This window comes from Pseudorasbora parva, chromosome 1 (assembly GCF_024679245.1).
Source record: "Pseudorasbora parva isolate DD20220531a chromosome 1, ASM2467924v1, whole genome shotgun sequence".
In the NCBI taxonomy this organism is placed as follows: domain Eukaryota; kingdom Metazoa; phylum Chordata; class Actinopteri; order Cypriniformes; family Gobionidae; genus Pseudorasbora; species Pseudorasbora parva.
Genome location: NC_090172.1, coordinates 54,089,139 through 54,110,050, shown reverse-complemented (window position 1 = coordinate 54,110,050; position 20,912 = coordinate 54,089,139). Strand labels below are relative to the sequence as shown.

The following is a 20,912-nucleotide window of genomic DNA, read 5'->3' as shown; positions in this document are numbered from 1 at the left end:
CCGTTGCGACCTAGAGTGGGTATTTTAGAGAGTCACACACCCTGCTAGTTCACTTTAAAAGAAGAAAAGCAGCAAGTCACAGAAAGAGAAAAGAAAATACCCGGTCTCTCTTTCAGTGTTGTAGAAAGTGGAGTCGCACAGTGGGCCTTCTGGACAGTGTTGACTAAAAACTGTACCGCTGGGCACTAAATGTGACATGCTACACTAAGCACAGCTCGACCATCTCCACACACTGTTACGGGCCCCTAAAGCAACCAGCAACCCATGGCAATGACATGCAAAAGCAGAACAATGACAAATCTGTTGATGTGTACAAGGTTTATGTTAAGTTCAAATGTAATTTATAGTGTAATTGAGAGCAAATGTCCTGTCACGACAGTGTGTGGATACTTCACTTAAGGAGAAACAATTTATGTATTTTGTTAAACCTTCATGACCAAAGATGACAGTTCACAATATATTGGTGTAAGTGACTCTTTTGCCATGTTGCCAAGTCTAAGATCTCATACAAACAAAATGTGTATATGCTGTCTAAACATATGCATGAAATGTAAAACAGACATACACTGTTTATAAGCATCGTCTAAGACTCACACACACACACACACACACACACACACACACACACACACACACACACACACACACACACATCTCTGAAGCGTAAATCCAGTCAAACATTCAGCTCATCCAGGCACTTATAATGCAACTTCTTCAGATCATTAATTAAAACCACTGGCCACATGTTACTGATCTGTGTAGTGAATGTAGGTAGCCTTTGTCTCATGTGTAGAGGAGTAATGTTGGAATGTTAACTCAATGTAGGTGGCCTTTAGTCTCTGGAATGTTCCATTGAGAAAAGTAGCAGCAGCAAGCAGTGCTGAATTTTGCTCCAGGCCATAATTGTAATTTGGAAACGATAGAAACCCATGACGTTATACTCGGAGCGGTTTGTGACTCAAATGTATGCATTTAAATGGCAACACGATCAACGCTCAACATTAATATGTACTATAGTGAGTACATTTACATTTACATTCATTCATTCATCAGACGCTTTTATCCAAAGCGACTTACAACTGAGAAAAACAGGAAGCAATCCATCATGAAGAGGTGAAAAATCACAAAAAGTGCCTGAAATACTAAGATTTGGGCATTACCTAGAGCAGCACAACCTAGAATAGGATAGTATAGAGAAAAATATAATATAATTTCACCAGCAAGGAACGGTGAATGAAAATGTTCTGGAAAGGGATTTCATGCCTTTCTGATGGTCGCTCCTTAGCTGAGCGAAGGCTTCTGGTGGGGGTGTAGACTCGTAGGAGCGAGTCGAAGTATGCAGGTGCTGAATCTGTAATGGATCTGTAAGCAAGCGTCAATGCCTCGAACTTGATGCGAGCAGCTATAGTGGTAGCCAGTGCAGATTAGATGAATAGATGTGTGACATGGGCCCTTTTGGGGTCATTATTATATATTTTAATTCGAATTTTGAGTAAGTAGCAATTCTGCATTAGGAATATATGGAGGCCATGGAATAAAATAATTTAAAAGGGTAATTTTGAGTTTATATATATTACAATTCAGATTTTTTTTCCTTGCAATTACGTGTTTATACTTATAATTCTGAGGAGAAAAATACAATAAAAAAATCAGAATTGCTAGATTTAAATATTTCCTTTTTCCCTCAGAAATGTGATATAAACTTCAAGAAAAAGTTAAAATTGTGAGATACAAATGTTATAGGTTTAAATAATGCATGCTGTAACTGTAATACGTTATGCCCCCTATGAACTGCATATGAAATATTATGTAGAACTACTGTTTATGTCAAATTCATGCTTTAATGGGTAATCATTGCCGATTTCATCAGCAGATTTCATTCTGTTTAATGGCTTGAAACCCTAAATGTTGGTTTCTTGCTATAAAGGACATCTTCGATGAGTATTCTGTATGAATGAATACCATCATATTTGGACTGCAAATGGTAAATGGACTGCATTTATATAGCGCTTTTATCCAAAGCGCTTTACATTTTTGCCTCACATTCACCCATTCATACACCGACGGCGATGTCAGCCATGTAAGGCGCCATCCAGCTCGTCGGGAGCAGCTGGGGTTAGGTGTCTTGCTCATGGACACTTCGACACTTGGTCAGGTGGAACCGGTTGAACCACCAACCTTCTGGTTTGTAGACAACCTACATGAACCACTGAGCCACTGCCGCCCCAGTATTTTTCACCAGACATTTTTTTTTCTTACTACATGAATCTAAACCATTTTCCTCCACTTGTTACCACTGTTTTTCTGCCAGCACCACAATGTGCATGCAACTGCCGTGGCGTAACTGTGACGTTTGGATTATCGACATGCCACCAATAACATTTCTAACCGAACGTCTTTCGCTCTCACTGCAGGACTATAACCCAAAATGTCAGAGCGATCAAGCACCATTCTGCCCAACGCCCAAAAAAAAAATCTTAAGACTGCCACAAAAAATAAAATCACTGGCTTTACTCAGGCATTAACCTTTCAGCATAGCGCCCAGTGCCATATTGAGTCTAAAGTGGCGGCTGTGCCATGTTAGGTCCTCAGCTTAAGTACAGGAAAATGCGAGAACAATTCCCTTATAGGGTGTTAATCTCGTGTCTGGATCAAAGACAGACTTTGCACTTGTTTTATGGGGTCTCAGGTCTGAATCCCAGAGGCACAGCGCTCTCTGTGTGCTTCTCCTGCGCGGATATTGATTGCAAACACATGAGAGAGCCACTGTGTTTATACAACAAATTAAGACCTGCAGCGTGAATGGGGATATTTGTCCTTTTTACATCAAAACTCATAAATAAAAAGAAACACACACACAGTGGGAGACCTCACACTGCCAGAACTGCACTGCAGTGTGTTTTCTCAGCTAGAGAAAAGGAGAACATGTGCGTGTGTGTGTCCTGCGTGACGTAAGAAAAAGGTTGTAAATGGTGAGCGAAAACACAAATAGCTTTATTAGTCATGCTCTGGTTGAGTGTATTTCTGTGTGTATCAGTGACACTTGCCATCTTTCCCTGAGGTTAGGCACCTGCCTCCATCCACAGCTGAGCCCAAACACACACACACATACACACACAAACATGCACAGAAGCAGCTGGTCCAAGACTATAAGGAAATCTGACTTATTTACATGACAAGAGGTTAGGGGTTAGGAAAAGGAAATGGAGAGAAAGGGAGACAGATGGTTCAACCCCCGTAACTGCGCCTGTTTTCACTTGTTTCAACTGCTTTATCTGAATTCTGTCCCTGCTTTTTACATGATATTATTTACCTTCAAACTGCCACTGTGAGTAACACCCTGAGTAGTAGTGGCAGCTAACGCCCTAACTAGGCTCTCTCTATATATAACTCACAGCTCTGATGTCAAACACCAGTTTGCACCAGAGGTTCTGTAGAAAATTGGCTTACGAGATATATCCACACAATGCCAAATGTGTATGTAAAATGTGACCTGCGAAAGGGTGTGGCCTTTTTAAAAGATATGTCGAAAAAAATCAGAGAGAAATTTCATAGTTGGCATTTTTATTTCATTTACAAAGGGAGCTATGATCCCCTCAAGGGTTCCATCTTCATGATATCCTATCAGTATCATGGTTAGCTAGGGGAAGTGATGGACGATTTCCAAACACTGCTTCATGAAGCGTCGAAACCTTAACAAATATTTTGTTCCCAATCCGTTTTTTTGAAGCATATTTCAACATGACTTCAGTAAAACAAGGCTTTGTTAAATCATAACTGTTTCGAAACAATTGGAAATTTCAATGGTTCACCGCTGGGGGCGATCTCTGTGAACCCATGAATCATGCGTATTCATTGAGATCGCCCTCAGCGACAAATCATTGAATTTATGATCTTATTGAGTCTATGGCCACATTCACGCTAAGCCAGAGCTTTCCCTATCCGATCTTTTTTTTATAATTTTTTTTACCTCGTCTCCAAAAATATGAAACGATACCACTGATACTGACTCAAAACGATGTATTATACCAGTGAGTGGCGCTGTAATTCTGCCACAGAGATGCACTAAAACGGAGAAGAAGACTTGGAATATGCATGATGTGTGGGGTGATGACATCCCATTTCACAGAACATACGGATTGGCTGTACACACAAAAAAAAGCAAGGGTGTCGGTTTCAGATTTATCCACTCTGGGACCCGGCTTACAAAAATAGTGGTTACAGGCTCCTAAAACACTGGATCCATAACGCCGAAACGCTAAACGTCTGGACGGGGCCTATGTCTATCATATGAGTATGAAGTGTCTAAGCGTCTATTTCCTGATCTTTTTTGTAAAGCTTTATACATTTTGTACAACTGGTTTCATTTGTTTTATTATTAATAAACAAAACAAGCCCTGAAAACAATATATTATACAGACACTTCAAATTTTATAGCATTTTCTATATTTCTATTCCATTCTATGTGTGGCCTGAGATTTTTGTTGCATTTACACTGTTTTGACTAGCAGCGGGTCACTAGCGTGTGGCATTTTGAACGCTTCGAAACAGTGAATCCTTTTGCAAAGAAATTGGTTAAATCGATTCGAAGCTTCGAAGAGCTGTTTCTCCAATCACTAGCATAGGGTACATTTACACGGCAACAATGTACTAAAAATGCAAACATTTTTCCTTTGCGTTTTTAGAGACAACAATGTTGCAAAACGATCCCCGTTCACACGGATGTGCGAAAACGTCTAAAAGCGTTGTATTATTCATGCCAGTCCAGTAGTTGGTGTGATGTGCATGACGTCACCATTTTCACAAATTCACGTTTTTGCAGTTTACACAAGGCTTTAAAAAACCCATTTTCAAATGTATTTTAAGGCCCCTGAAACGCTGTTGTCTCGTAAATTTTAGTTGAAACCGATGCCGTGTAAAATTTTAATGCCAACAATTTCCTAAAGCATATACATTACTGTTCAAAAGTTTGGGGTTGATTTTTTTTTTTAATTTATATTTTTATTTTTATTTAAATTGATCAAAAGTGACAGTTAAAGACATTCCTACAAAAATATTTCTTGAAAAAATGTATTTCAGTTTCCACAAAAATAATAAGCAGCACAAACATTTTCCACTCTGATAATAATAATGTTCCCTTTATCGAGGGAACTCAACACTGCGTCGTCGAGTGACGACACTCTGGGAACGCCCCCAGCGTGACGGCTCTGAAGTATGAATGAAATCAGTCACCAATCCGATTGGTGCAACGTCCTACGTAGTAGGCGACGGCGTAAGCGGAAGCTATAAGAAGGCGCCGCCCCAAACGAAAGACAGTCTTTGCTCTTCAGCGAGGCGCTCTGTGTGATATTGTATGTCTGTCACCGCATTAAAACAAGCGGGCTGATTAGGAGGTGTGTGCACCCGTGCCCGCGCTTCATTTCGGGCTCGGACACACACCGGCTGTGTGTGCAGTGTCTCGGGGCGCAGCACGCTCGGGCAGCGCTTGAGGGTGCCGCCTGCAGCGGGAAGCTGCCGCTCCGGGTGCTGCGCTCACGGCTGGCCGTGTCTAAGGAGAGCGGCCGGGCTCGCAAGCCCCAGGGATCCGGTCCCGCGTCTGTTGAGGCAGCGCGGCGGCGTAGATCATGGGGCTCACAACTGGGTCTCGCGACGGGAGGCGGGCATGCTGAGGCATCTTCCCAATCCTCGTCCGATGATTCAGACGCTCTTCCGCCTCGTGAGGAAGCCCGCGCTGCGGCTTCTTCCTCCGAGGCGGAGAACCCGATGCTCGAGCCGTCTGATTCTGAGGAATCGGACGCGCACAGCATTGAGGCTGTCGAAGCGTTAAGCCAGTAAATACGCTACTTCATTCATAAAATAAAGGCGCGCCGGCAGCTCTCGAGGGGGTTGTCTGTAGCTGGCCAATGTTCTCATTTCTCGTGTGGAAACCCACGCTGTGGCTTTTTCCCCCGGGATGGAGAATTAGATGCTTGAGCGGTCCGATTCCGAGGAATTAGACGTGCTCAGTATCGAGGTAGCGAAGTAGAATGAGAGCTTGTGCTTCATAATGCAAGGCTTAATCGCGCGTTGCCGAGGCAGCGCGTAGATTACGGTCTGTAATATTAGTGAACACACGCCATCGGTGCACATGTGATACTGTTTGGCGCGAGTGCAGTCAGCTCCTGAGGGTGCTGGCTGTGTTTGTTGAGTATCTCGCAGCGTACAGCCGTGCGTTTCGAGTGTTTCAGCCTCGCGCCTGTGGTCTTTCATCTCGAGGGATGAAAGCCAAATATGTTGTAACGAGTCGAATCTCGCGTTGCTGAGGCAGCGTGTAGATGGCGATTCGTTAAATACATGTTTAAACAGTATCGTCTGGGAATTATGGCTGTATTAATTCTGAGGAATTATAATTAAACATTATCTGACTTTGAGGAGTTGGGTATGTTTATTCAGCCTATTATTCAGACCATGTGCACCTGAGGGATGACTAGGGGCATTTAATTCTGAGGAATTAAATGGGATTTATCTAACTTTGAGGAGTTAGATTATCAGCCTATCATCCAATTGTGTTCACTGGGCTTTTTATAGCCCCTCTCCTGGGGAGCGATCGAGGTCGCCTCCCCTGTGGAGCTTTCTGGAAGTCGATGCTTGCGGTCCGCCGTCTACACGCTCTGACCACATTGACTTCCAGCGAACGCATGCTGCTCTAGCCGCCTCTAGAAAGACCGCAGCTGGGCAGCGAACGTGTTCGCGCACCGAAAATCCTCCCCGACTAAGCCCTGCAGGGTGGCCCTTCAGGGGGTCGGGCAGGAGGCGCGGTGGGTACCAGAGACCAGCCTTGAGAGGCTGGTTCCCCTAGTCGAATATCGCGGCGCATAGTTATGCTCCCGAATATATCTACTTGGGCCCTGTGTACCGTGGGCAGAGGGTACAGACCGCAGTTCAGTGTTCCAACACCGAATTCTTCGGTGTGGTCTGGACTGGGGTGTACCCAGCCCAGTGGCCTGCGGGCCAGCCCCCTCTCCCGGGGAGCGATCGAGGTCGCCTCCCCTGTGGAGTTTTCTGGAAGTCGATGCTGCGATCCGCCGTCTACGACGCTCGGGCCACATCGATTTCCAGCGGACGCATGCTGCTCCAGCTGCCTCTAGAAAGACTTGCAGCGGGGCAGCGACTGCGTTCGCACACCGAAAATCCTTCCCGACTAAGCTCTGCCGGGTGGCCGCTTCAGGGGGTCGGGCAGGGGGTTCGGTGGGTACCAGAGACTAACCCCGAGAGGTTGGTTCCCCTAGTGGAATATCTCGGCGCATGGCTATGCCTCCCGAATATTTCTGCTGGGGCCCTGTGTACAGTGGGAAGGGGGTACAGATTACAGTTCAGAGCTCCACCACCGAAGTTCAGCGGTGTGGTCTGGACCGTGGTCCCCCCGGCCCAGAGGCAGGTTATGGAACAAGAAGTGCAGTCTCTGCTGGTCAAGGAGGCGATAGAGAAGGTCCCTCCGCCAGTCAGGGAGTCGGGCTTTTACAGCCGCTATTTCATTGTTTCCATAAAGGGTGGGGGCTTACGTCCAGTATTAGATCTGAGGTACTTGAATCGGTCTCTGAGGAGATTCAGGTTTAAGATGCTCACAATTCAAATGACCGTGAGCTGATCCAGTTCGAGGACTGGTTCGTCACGATAGATCTAAAGGACGCATACTTCATGTCTCCATCCTTCCTGCCCACAGGAAGTTCCTGAGGTTCGCTTTCGGGGGCGAAGCGTACCAATATCGGGTGCTTCCTTTCGGCCTAGCTCTTTCCCCTCGCGCGAGATGGCGATTCGGCATCGAGATGTCGTTTTAGCCCATCCCAGGTGCTTGGGGCTGAGACTGAACACAGCCAAGAGCGTGTTAACACCCGCCCAGAGGACCATGTTCCTCGGTGTAGTATGGGGCTCAACCTCGATGCGAGCGAGCATGTCTCCCGCACGGGTGGGTTCCATACTGGCGGAGGTCTCAGGAATGAAGCTAGGCCACAGCCGCACTGTGAAGCAGTTTCAGAGACTGCTGGGACTCAGGGTAGCAGCGTCCAATGTGGTTCCATTCGGCCTGCTATACATGAGGCCCCTCCAGTGGTGGCTAGGGACCAAGGGGTTCTCCTCGAGGGGAAAACTTTTCCGTATGATCAGGGTAACGCGCAGATGCCTTCGTTCCCTCGTCATATGGAGAAATCCGAGGTTCCTGTCCCAAGGGCCAGTGTTAGGAGCGTTATGTTGCAGGAAGATCCTTTCAACAGACGCCTCCCTCACGGGCTGGGGCGCGGTCATGGAAGGCCGGTTTACGAGAGGTCTGTGGGGGCCCCAGCATTCCTCCTGGCACATAAATTGCCTGGAGATGTTGGTGGTTTAGAAAGCTCTGAGGAGCTTTCAACCCGGACCTCCACGGCTACCATGTCCTGATACGATCCGACAACATGTCGGTAGTGTCGTGTCTAAATCACCAGGGGGGTCTGAGGTCGCGCCCACCATGCAGGTTGGCGCATCAGATCCTCCTGTGGTCCCAGGGGAAACTGTCGTCTCTCAGAGCGATGTACGTCCCAGGGGACCAGAACCAGGGAGCAGATGTCCTGTCGAGGCAGGGGCTGAGGCCCAGGGAGTGGCGGCTCCACCCGGAGGTGGTGGAGGCCATATGCGAGAGGTTCAGCCCGGTGGAAGTGGATCTGTTTGCATCTCTAGAAACGACCCACTGCCCGCTGTGGTTCGCCCTCAGGCTCCGGCCCCGCTGGGGCTGGATGCCATGACACAGACGTGGCCGAGGCGGCGTCTGTACGCATTTCCCCCGATCGTTCTGCTCCCGGGAGTTCTAGAGCGAGTCCGCCGGGAGGGCATCAGCCTCCTATTAGTGGCACCCCGGTGGCCGTTCCGAGTTTGGTTCTCCGACATTGTGGCGGCCCCCCCATGGCAGGTCCCTCTGAGGAGGGATCTGCTGTCTCAGGCAGGGGGAATGATATTCCACCCCAGGCCAGAGCTGTGGGATCTCTGGGTCTGGCCCTTGAGGGGGCACAGTACCCAGGGAATGGCCTGCCACAATAGGTCGTAGAGACCATTCTCAGCTCTAGGGCTCCCTCTACGAGGAGACTGTATAGCCTTAAGTGGTATGTCTTCACTAGCTGGTGTAGAGAACGGGGGGGGTGAACCCAGTTAACTGTGCAGTTGCCTCAGTGCTGGAGTTCCTCCAGCACCGTTCCTCCGCCGGTTTGACCCCATCCACCTGAAGGTGTATGTGGTTGCCATAGGGGCTTTCCACTCGCCTTTAGAAGGGGGCCCGCTGGGCAGACACCACTTGGTAGTACGGTTCCTCTGTGGGGCTAGGAGGTTGAGGCCTGCGGCTTATCCCAGAGTCCCAGCTAAAGGGGACCTGGTAGTGGCTCTCGAAGGGCTGGTTGAGGCCCCCTTCGAACCATTAGAGTCGGCTGAGGCGAGAAATCTGACCCTCAAGGTAGCTTTTCTCCTCGCTATCACTTCTCTGAGGAGAGTGGGGGACCTTCAGGCCTTGGCGGTAACGCCAACTTGCTTGGAGTTTGCCCTTGGCGGGGTGAGAGCTATCTTGTACCCCAGACCGGGCTACGTTCCCAGGGTCCCATCTACGGGGATGGGGTCGGTGTTTCTTCAGGCATTTCATCCTCCGCCTCACGTGACGGCAGAGGAAGCTAGGCTGCACCTGCTCTGCCCTGTCAGGGCATTGAGATTTTATTTGGACAGGTCAGCTCATTGGAGGAAGTTGGACCAGCTTTTGGTGTGCTTGGCCCCCCTAAGAAAGGGTTGCCTGCGGCGAGACAGACTATTAGTAACTGGATCGTGCAGGCTATAGCCACGGCTTATCGGGTGCGCAATCTGCCTTCACCCATAGCCGTGAGGGCTCACTCTACGAGGGGCTTGGCCTCCTCGGTGGCCCTCCTTTCGGGAGCCTCACTTATTGAGATTTGTGAGGCGGCAGGATGGGCTAATCCACACACCTTTATAAGATTTTATAAGCTGGACCTCCCGGCTACGCTGGGTGCTAGAGTGCTTGCGTCCTGAGTGTGCCTGGTTTCCAGCTTCACACCAGGACGTGCGTGTCTCGGTGTGGCATAGTGGGTATTGACGTTCCCAGAGTGTCGTCACTCGACGACGCAGTGTTGAGTTCCCTCGATAAAGGGAACGTCTCGGGTTACTATTGTAACCCTTGTTCCCTGAGAGGGAACGAGACACTGCGTCTCGTCGCCACACCTACACGTAGAGCGCTCGCTTCATCGCAAAGGCTGTCTTTCGTTTGGGGCGGCGCCTTCTTATAGCTTCCGCTTACGCCGTCGCCTACTACGTAGGACGTTGCACCAATCGGATTGGTGACTGATTTCATTCATACTTCAGAGCCGTCACGCTGGGGGCGTTCCCAGAGTGTCGTCACTCGACGACGCAGTGTCTCGTTCCCTCTCAGGGAACAAGGGTTACAATAGTAACCCGAGACGTTTCTTGAGCATCATCATATTAGAATGATTTCTGAAGTATCATGTGACACTGAAGACTGGAGTAATGATGCTGAAAATACAGCTTTGACTGACATCACAGGAATAAATTACATTTTAAAATATATTCAAATAGCAAATACTTATTTACATTTTTAAAAAATATTTCATAGTATTAATGGTACCGTTTTTTTTACTGTATTATTCTGATCAAATAAATGCAGCCTTGAAGGAGAATGAGACTTCTTTCAAAGACATTAAAAAAATCTCTTTTGAACTGTAGTCACAAAATATAACTTAATTTGCATTTCCAGACAGAAATAGCAGTCCTTGCAAGGCAGCAAAAAATAGTGTTAAAGATGGAGGCAGACACAAAACAACAGCGTTTTAGGGCACTAAATTAGATGGAATGAAATGCCAATGGATGAATAGATGAAGTTAATGTGTTGCAAGAAAGAAAGACTATTGAGTGCTCAAGTAATGAAAGATCATCACTGTTAGATTTTGAATTCCGAAAAATTGCAAGCAATCTGAAGGGTATCAATACAATCATGCTTTTGAAACACTGCAATAACTGAAAAATTGTCTTCGCTTAAGAACTATGAATGTTTAATTCCACAAGCACACACTGACACAATGTGGAGTATAGAGGGTTCATCTTTCATCCTCAGCGTCTCTCAGGACAATAGCACGACGTGCCACAGCTGCAGGAGGTAAATGGAATTAAAGTGAATACAAAAAAGTGAAGTTTAAATGGAAAATGATGGTGTTCACATGATTTACCTCCTAACCATTCAGTTTCAAGGTTTCTACAAGGCGGCGTAGGACAGAAATAAAGCTTTCTTTTATATTCATCTCCAGTTCTGCCTTTCCTTCCCATTAAATTCATAAAAAGACCAATAGAAGTGTGCACGTCTCTAGTGTAGTGACAATACTAAATCAAATTTACAGCCTCAGGTGAGAAACTAATCGTTCAAGGACTGACAGAGAGCGAGAGACCTTCATTTCAAAGGCAGAGATGAGAGTTTACAGCAGGTCAACATATGGGGCACAGCTTCAGACTGCCAGAGAGCAGAAAAACTGCAGATGTATTCACAGGTATTTATATGAAAAGTGTATTCCTACCACATATACCTTACTTAATGTTTGGATAGACACTGGTGCATACAAATATCGGTGTATGGACGACCTCTAAATCAATATTACTTTAATGTCTGCATAACTGATCTACAAAGCTAATTGTTATTATTAAAACAAAATGTTTTCAGATAAATTACAATAAATATGCATAGTGAATATTAATGTAATTCATATTATTTATACAAAATAAATAAAAATAAGTCATTTAAAATAAATGTTAGTGTCTTGCATTGCACTGAACTTGCTGATGTATGACGGGACCCTCACAAAGGTTTCCGGTATTTCCATTTCTGTCCAGTCTCTAGAAAAAGAAAAAGGCTTTGAAAGCTTCTATACACTGATACTGTATATCCAAAGCCCAACGCTTCACATGAGAATGCAGATGAATACTAATGAAGTGAAGCAGATTTACAACATACACACACTTAATGAGATATGATAACTGAACATTTCCACAGTATGCACAGGGATACCAATGAAATAAGAGAGGAAAGCTCTCCGTAACACACACTATGAATTTCAATACGACATTCTTCACCGTCATTGGACAGAGCTGCAGGCAGGGGTGTGTGGTGCACATGTTTTATTGGGTAGAGCTATAGGACCTAGTGTGTGTGTGTGTGTGTGTGTGTGTGTGTGTGTGTGTGTGTGTGTGTGTGTGTGTGTGTGTGTGTGTGTGTGTGTGTGCACTAAACTATGCAGCAGCAGCATCTTCAAAGGGCCTCCACACCTGGAGAAAGACTGACTTCCTGTCAGGCTGCCGTCGTCGTCCTATCCATCTCTTCGCTCCTTTCCTCTTTTCTTCCCTCTTTAACACCCCCCCCCACACACACACACACACACACACACAAACACACACACACACGCACACACACCCCATCCTAATCTACACCCTAAAACTCTGGCTTGTTTTTCAGTGCCGAAATGTTGCTTTCTGCCAGCGCTACCCTCTGAATAAGCCTGTGTCTATCTCTCGAGAGCACGCGCAGAGGTGCCTGGCCACCGCTGTCTAATGAATGATGCCCCCCTGGGGCTCATGGCTGTCTGGCCATCATAAATGTCACCCCTATAAAATTGCCCCGTTCATTGAAATCTCATAAAGCTGCTCTGGGCCACGAGGTGAATGTGTGTAGGTGGCTGGATGTGCTGCATGCCGTGCTACACAGATGTGGCATCTAATTTGCATCTTAATGTGGGACTGTGTTCCAAAACTATCTAGACAGCATCATAAATATTAACAAAATATGCTAATTTTGGCCAGAGTATAAGGCAGCACTGCATGTATTCTTAAAGTTGGCATGAAAGTTGCGATAGTAATTTCATTCCTATTGTGACTTATATCCAAGTGAAAACGCTCCTCAAACAAGAAGAAATGTAGGGCGGGACTTGATTCTGTCCATTGAGAATTGATTGGATGGTTTGTGGTTTGCTATTGGTTGATCTCATGTGACTGACTGGTTGCCCCGCCCTCACACCAGTAAACATGTCAGAAGAGATGCCACTGCATGATGGAGGGGAAGTTTCTTTGATTAAAGATTACAAGGGCATATAAATGAAAAGATAAAAATGATAATGTACAAATTTCCATAATGAAAAATATACACTTTAAAACCCCGCTAGTGGGACACTTGGTGCTCTTTTTAATTGCCTTTTCCTCTAGTAATTTATGTAAAAAGGAAAGCCTTAAAACTCGTAATTCATCCTTTGAAAACCATTTTGAAATCAACTGCTTTACCATGAAAAGTACTTTAAAAACTTTTAGTGGGCTCCCTTCCCTTAGTGGGTGGTGTCATGTTTCATTTTACAACATTTATTTTAACTATTTTATAATTTAAAAAATTTCTAATCTTGACAAAACATATAGTCGCTAAGGGCTGAGACTTGAGGTTCCATTTTTGCCGACCTTTTTTATTTATTTATTTATTTTTATAGAATTTATATTGTGATATTAATTTGTCACAGGAGAACAGCCTAAACAAAATCTATAGGCACTTCAGTTTGTGTGATATCAACTTCAAATTTGGAACACAACTTGGTTCGACATATGGCTTTGATTTTATAGCAATTGCAGGTACCGTCTTGGAGACATTCCTGCAGTTTCTTCACGTAATCAGACACAGACAGACTCGATGATGATAAGATTAGATTTCTTCTATGTGCTAAGCACCCTCAAATGCAGACAAAAGCACCCTCCGTTGATGCTGTAATAAAATATTGGCGAAACAGATTTGCACATTTGTGTTTGCGCTCTGGAGAGCAACAAATGTATATATTACAACGTGTTTTTGCAGCGGTGAGTAATGTAGCTAATCACAGATATAATGTTAGTTAATGCGATGTCTAATCAGAGGTGTTTAAGTTAGTCAGAATCTCACCACTCAAAACGCCAGAGTTTGTATTCAGTGCTGCGTTGACGCAGGCCACGAAACCTCTCATTAACAAAGTAAAGACACTATGTAGCTAAGAAAGAGATTTATTGTGCATTGTTGACAAATTTATTTCTATAACAGAACTTTGTGAGATCGTGATGAACTGACAAAGCAAAAGGATTTTAGTGAGCAATCTTGATTTGCTTTCGAGGCTAATGTCTAAAATTAATTGAATAAAACTATGGATTTTCATGCTAAGAGGACCGATGGCCAATTGCATGCGGCAAAAACTTAATTCAGCAAAAAAAAAATCATTTGTTTTCTTATGCTCCAAACAATGTAATGACCTAAAAAAGAAATCTAAATTCACAAAACCTTTTTTTCTGCTTCTCAGGAGGATGACGTTAAAATACTAGTAACGCATTAAAGCAATGTAAAGGCAGACTAATAATTGAATAGACAATATTTTTTTTTGATTCTGTCTCCATGTGGATCATACGTATGTTGTCAGACTCCTTGTGCATACAAAAATCACTGTATTATTACAATTAATGGCAAAAGAAATGTTTGGAAATGTAAACCGGTATTTCCTACTGACACACTTCTGCAAAAGTTATAAATAACTAGCTTACATTTTTTTTTTAAATCAAAAATATATTAATTAGTGTTTTTAATTGAGGTCTTACATGTTTAGAACGACATGAAGATGAGGAATTAATTTTCATTTTTGGGTGAACTATCCATTTAAAGTAAAAAAAAAAAAAATGGTTTTGGTTAGTTAAGTAGCTTTGTATATTAACAACATATTACTTAAGTGTAAAGTTGTAAATTATACAGGCACAAATATGCCATCCAGTAATTGGTCCCAAAACCACCAATTACAGATCCCCCAAACAACATTTATTCAACATTTTTATCCTCCAAAATAATGTAAAATTGTAGAGTTGTCTTTATTTGGCTTTTTTTATCTTTCATAGCAAATATGGAAAACAAAGGTTTAAAAAAGATTTAAATAATCAGCATATTATACTTAACTTCTAAAATGTAACACTTTTTTATTATTTAAAAATGCAATATTTCACCTAATATTTGAAGTTATGTATTTATACTTCTAGGGAATATCATGTTTTTAGCTTAGCAACATGCTAATAAACTCAATTTGAATAATTTGAATATTCCCTTTCAGTTATGACTATAAAAACAAGCAACAAAGCAGCTCACTAAGTTTTGGAACATAGATTACAAGTGCATCTATTTAAACTTCACCAAGGATAATATAATCATGAAACCAACAATTAAATTTACAACACTCACTGCTGCACAAATAAAGGCATTATCTGGTGTTAGTTGCATAGGCTTAGTGTTTTGGGGCTGCACTGGTTGATTGCAGCTCCAGAGGTTAATTAACTCAATTAGCTTAATGGCATCAACAACACAGGATAAGAAAGCTGTGCAAATGGGCTCTCCCATGTGAATGTATTCATGTTGAGCTATGGCGTCATTTGGGTCCACACTGTAGAAGTATTTGCGGATGAATAGAGCAAACAAAAGAGGGCTTAATGAACAAGCTTTTTTATTTGTTCACTTGAATTTGTCTGTTCATGGCTGAGTAATTGATCGCAATTTGCAGCTCAGTTCAGTCAGGCAAACACTTTTACAAGAAAAAGACAAGAAATAAATAGAAACCGCATACCTGGTTCTACTAAGGGGTATTGGTAATTGGCCACACGTTTGGCATAGCAGATAAACCAATTTGAATTCTCTGCAGAGATCAATACTACAAAAAAGTTAAAAGACAACAAATAAAATGTGTAAATAAAGACAAATAAAAAAGAAATAATTATTATAAAAAGGTATAATCATAAAATAAATAATACTATTAATTACATATATTAAAAAATGCACATTGGTCTGTGTATAAGTGTGTGTGTGTGTGTGTGTGTGTGTGTGTGTGTGTGTGTGTGTGTGTGTGTGTGTGTGTGTGTGTGTGTGTGTGTGTAAATATATATATATATATATATATATTGTAACAAGTTCGATATAGTGAGGAAGGAAGAGGACACGGGGGTCGGCAGGACTGTTGATGCTCTTTTATTCTTAATAACTCAAATCAATAAACGTGCACGCTTCAGCGTGTGTTTGTCTCTGTGTATGCTCAGTTTCGCTTCCGGGTCACGCACTTCCGGCTTCCGGATATCTCAGGGTCTCGGCATCAACAGTCCGACTCTCTCTCTCCTCGGTCTCCGGTTCCGCTGGTGTTTTATCCCGTCTCCGCGCTCATTACTAGAACAAGAGACAGGTGTTATTAATCTGCGTCCAACCCACTCACTTACCGCTCGTCCCGAGGCCCTCTCTCCCGCCGCAGACCTCGCTGAACCACGCCCCCCTTGCCACATACCCCCACCGCCCGACTCAGGCCGGGGAGCCGTCCGGCCTGCAGCCCCCCCCCCCCCATTTCTGGAGAGGAAATCGGCCACAGCCATCTGAGCACCCGGCCTGTGGACCACCTTGAACTTAAACGGCTGAAGAGCCAGATACCAACGGGTGATCCGCGCGTTGGTATCCTTCATGCGGTGGAGCCATTGGAGAGGAGCGTGGTCCGAACAGAGAGTGAACTCCCGCCCCAGGAGGTAGTAGCGGAGGGTGAGAACGGCCCATCTGATGGCCAAACACTCCTTTTCTATGGTGCTGTACCTAGCTTCTCTCTTAGAGAGCTTACGGCTAATGTACAGCACCGGCCGCTCTCCCCCCTCCACCTCCTGGGCCAGGACTGCGCCCAGCCCCCTGTCCGACGCGTCAGTCTGCAACAAGAAAGGGAGAGAAAAGTCAGGGGAGTGTAACAGCGGCCCGCCACATAGGGCAGCCTTTACTTGGGTAAAAGCCTGTTGACACGGCTCCGTCCACTGGACCGTATCTGGTAGCCCCTTTTTAGTAAGATCAGTCAAAGGGCTGGTGAGGTCCGAATAATTTGGTATAAACCGTCTATAATATCCCGCCAGCCCCAAGAACTGTCTTACCTCCTTTTTGGTCTTGGGCCTCGGACAGGTTGCAATTGCGGCAGTCTTATCAATTTGAGGACGCACCTGTCCATGACCCAAGTGGAAGCCCAGATACCTTACTTCCACCCGCCCAATCGCACACTTCTTCGGATTGGCCGTGAGCCCCGCTCTCCTCAGCGACCTCAGGACCGCCCTCACATGCTGCATATGCCGCTGCCAGTCGTGACTATAGATCACTATGTCATCTAGGTACGCCGCAGCATATGCAGCATGGGGACGCAAAATCCTATCCATGAGTCGCTGGAAGGTCGCGGGTGCCCCGAACAAGCCGAAAGGAAGCGTGACGAATTGGTGTAATCCGAACGGCGTGGTGAAAGCTGTTTTTCTTTGGACAATGGAGACAAGGGGATCTGCCAATAGCCCTTTGTTAAGTCCAGTGTCGAATAAAATCGAGCCGAGCCTAACCGATCAAGCAACTCGTCAACCCGTGGCATTGGATACGCGTCGAACTTCGACACAGCGTTCACCTTGCGGTAGTCCACACAGAACCTGACCGAGCCGTCCGTTTTGGGGACCAAAACTATCGGGCTCGCCCAGTCACTGTTGGACTCCTCGATTACTCCCATGTCGAGCATTGCGCCTAATTCGTCCTGAACTACTTTTTTCTTGTGTTCAGGCAAGCGGTACGGCCGGCTGCGAACTACCACGCCCGGCTCGGTCTCGATATGGTGCTGAATCAAGTCGGTACGTCCCGGTAGGGGCGAGAACACGTCGGCGAACTCCGCCTGCAATTTCGATAAATCAGCGAGTTGTAACGGTGAGAGGTGATCTCCCCCAGGGGCCAGCGCGACTGATTGCGCTTTAATGCTCGCCTCTGGCCCGAGATCATCCTCTCCCCCGATCACCGTTGCCAACAACACCGATTCCACCTCATTCCATTTTTTCAGCAGATTGAGGTGGTATATTTGACGTGCCCCGTTCCTATCGGATCGTATCACTTCATAATCGAGCTCTCCTATCTGTCGTGCGACCTCAAACGGCCCCTGCCACTTCGACATTAATTTTGAGCTCGAGGTTGGGAGTAGAACGAGCACTTTCTCTCCCGGTGTGAATTTGCGCAGTTTAGTACCCCTGTTATATGACCGGCTCTGGCGGTCCTGGGCTTGTAACAAATTCTCCCTAGATAGCCGCCCCAATGTGTGGAGTTTTGTTCGCAAGTCCATGACGTACTGAATTTCGTTTTTGGCCAACGACGGCCCCTCCTCCCAAGTTTCTCGTAGGACGTCCAGCACCCCCCGTGGCTGACGCCCGTAGAGAAGCTCGAAGGGGGAAAACCCCGTGGAGGCTTGCGGGACCTCGCGCACAGCAAATAAGAGGGGTTCTAACCACCGATCCCAATTCTTGGCGTCTTCTTGTACGAATTTACGGATCATGGATTTAAGAGTGCGATTAAATCGTTCGACCAACCCGTCTGTTTGTGGGTGATAGACGCTGGTTCGAATGGATTTAATGCCCAATAATCCATACAATTCGCTTAACGTGCGTGACATAAACGCCGTGCCTTGATCAGTGAGGATTTCTTTCGGAATCCCCACCCGGGAGATTAAACGAAACAGTGCGTCCGCAACACTCTTCGCCGAGATGTTGCGGAGAGCCACTGCTTCCGGGTATCGTGTTGCGTAGTCCACGATAACTAGCGCAAAACGATGCCCGCGTGCGGATCGTTCTAATGGCCCGATGAGGTCCATCGCAATTCTCTCGAAGGGGACCTGCATTAATGGAAGGGGGCGCAATGGCGCTTTTGGGGCGGCCAGTGGGTTCACCAACTGACATTCAGGACAAGACGCGCACCACCTGCGCACATTGTCATAAATGCCTGGCCAAAAGAATCGGGTCATTAAACGATTCAGCGTGGCCGCCTGTCCCAGGTGGCCCGCCATCGGGTTAGAATGAGCCGCCTGAAAAAGCATTTCCCGGCGGCTCTTTGGTACTAACAATTGGGTTGTATCCATTTTTGACTGAGCGTCTTGGGTCACTCGATACAACCTATCCTTAATTATGGCAAAATAAGGATACGTGACGGGCAATGCGGGTTGAAGGGGCTGACCGTCGATGGTGCGGACCTGCTGAAACGCATGTTTTAGCGTCTCGTCTTGAGACTGCTCCAGAGGGAAGTCATCGCGGTCCGAGAGAATCAGTCTCCCGACCCCGCTCGATTCCTCTGAAGCTGTTCCCAAGGGCCCCGTATCAGCCTCGCCAACCTGCACTCGCACCGCCCCGTTCCTAGCCTTGTTTCCCCAAGCGGCATCCGCGCACAACGACCCCAATAACGCCGAAAAGGCGGGCCAATTCGTCCCCAGAATTAGCGGATGCCGGAGGTGGGGACTAACCGCCACCTCCACACTATGCTTTTTCCCCCTAAACTGTATCGTGACTGGGACAACCGGATATTCCACCACATCCCCGTGCACACACCGCACCTTAACCACGCGGCTTGTATCCAACGCCCCAGGCTGAATCAGGCTTTGATGGATCGAGGTTTGGTTACATCCTGAATCCACCAAGGCCTGATATGTACCCCCCTTGATACTTACAGGAATTTGGTACTCTCCTGCTTGATCGGGGGTGGTCCGCTGGACGTCCGGGATCCGGATCATTGTTCCGATGTCCATCATCGGACATCGGTCCACAAAATGATCCGGATCACCGCACCGCCAGCAGGCCAGCCCAGGCCTACCCGCCGCCCCGGCGGCGGGGAGTGGGTTGGAGGCTGAGCGCGGATAAGGGGCGGAACCGGATCCATAGTCACTACCCGACCCCAGCGGCCCCGCCCCCCTGGGCGGGACCCGCGAACTCCCAGACGGTCCAGGGCCCATCCCACCCCGGCCTCTGGGGGGAACGCGAGGAGGGCCTGGAGGGCGGGACCTGGGGAGAGGGACAGGTCGAGAGAGAGAGAGAGAAGGGGGAGAGAGAGAGGGAGAAGTTAGTGGGGGTGCGCCGACCCCCGGGCACGCCACCAGGTGGTCCTCCGCCAAATTGATGGCCGTCTCCAGCGACGTGGGCCGGTGGCACTGGACCCACTCGGCGGTCTTCCTGGGGAGCCGAGTGATGAACTGCTCCAGCACCACCAGATCGACGACATGGTCCACGTCGCTGCCGCCGGCCAGCAGCCATCTGCGGCACTCGTCCCGGAGCTGTTGGGCCAAGGCGAAGGGTCGACCGGACTCGCCCCACTCCAGGGAGCGGAAACGCTGGCGGTGCTGTTCTGGGGTCCGGCCGACCCGCTGAAGAATGGCCCGCTTCAGGTCATCGTAGTCCAGGAGGTTCGCAACCGGTAGATGTTGCGCGGCCGCCTGGGCTTCGCCGGATAGCAGTGGAATGAGGCGCACCGGCCACTGTGCCCGGGGCCACCCGCAGGCCTCCGCGGCTTTTTGGAAGAGATCCACGAAGGCCTCGGGATCATCTTCCGGCCCCATCTTCTGCAGGGGCACGTGCACCGGTGCGCTGGCCCGCCCAGCGGCCTCGGCGCGAACCTCCCGGTCCATCCAGCTCCGGAACTGCTCGCGGTCCTCTTGCTGGCCTTGGACTATGGCCGCGAAGCGGCGCTCCTGTTCAGTCCGAAGGTCCAGCAACGCCGTGTGATGTTCCTGGTGGAGGGCCGCGAGCGATGTTATGATCTCCGCAAATGGCGAGGCGGAGGGCGTTGTCATGGCGGCGGCTCTGTCCTGCTTCCTTCCCGGGTTTCGGCACCAGTGTAACAAGTTCGATATAGTGAGGAAGGAAGAGGACACGGGGGTCGGCAGGACTGTTGATGCTCTTTTATTCTTAATAACTCAAATCAATAAACGTGCACGCTTCAGCGTGTGTTTGTCTCTGTGTATGCTCAGTTTCGCTTCCGGGTCACGCACTTCCGGCTTCCGGATATCTCAGGGTCTCGGCATCAACAG

The 20,912-nt window shown here is 47.1% G+C and overlaps 1 protein-coding gene and 1 long non-coding RNA gene across 5 annotated transcripts in view; both read right to left on the bottom strand.

Moving 5' to 3' along the window:
* Positions 1-20,912, bottom strand: part of nav2a (neuron navigator 2a) — a 267,454-nt gene that overhangs the window by 196,859 nt on the left and 49,683 nt on the right. The gene's annotated exons all lie outside the window — the stretch shown is intronic.
* Positions 16,035-19,756, bottom strand: LOC137085819 (uncharacterized). Its single transcript, XR_010907379.1, has 2 exons — positions 19,560-19,756; positions 16,035-16,249 (listed from the first exon to the last, which is right to left on the bottom strand). It is a non-coding gene; the product is annotated as an uncharacterized lncRNA (long non-coding RNA).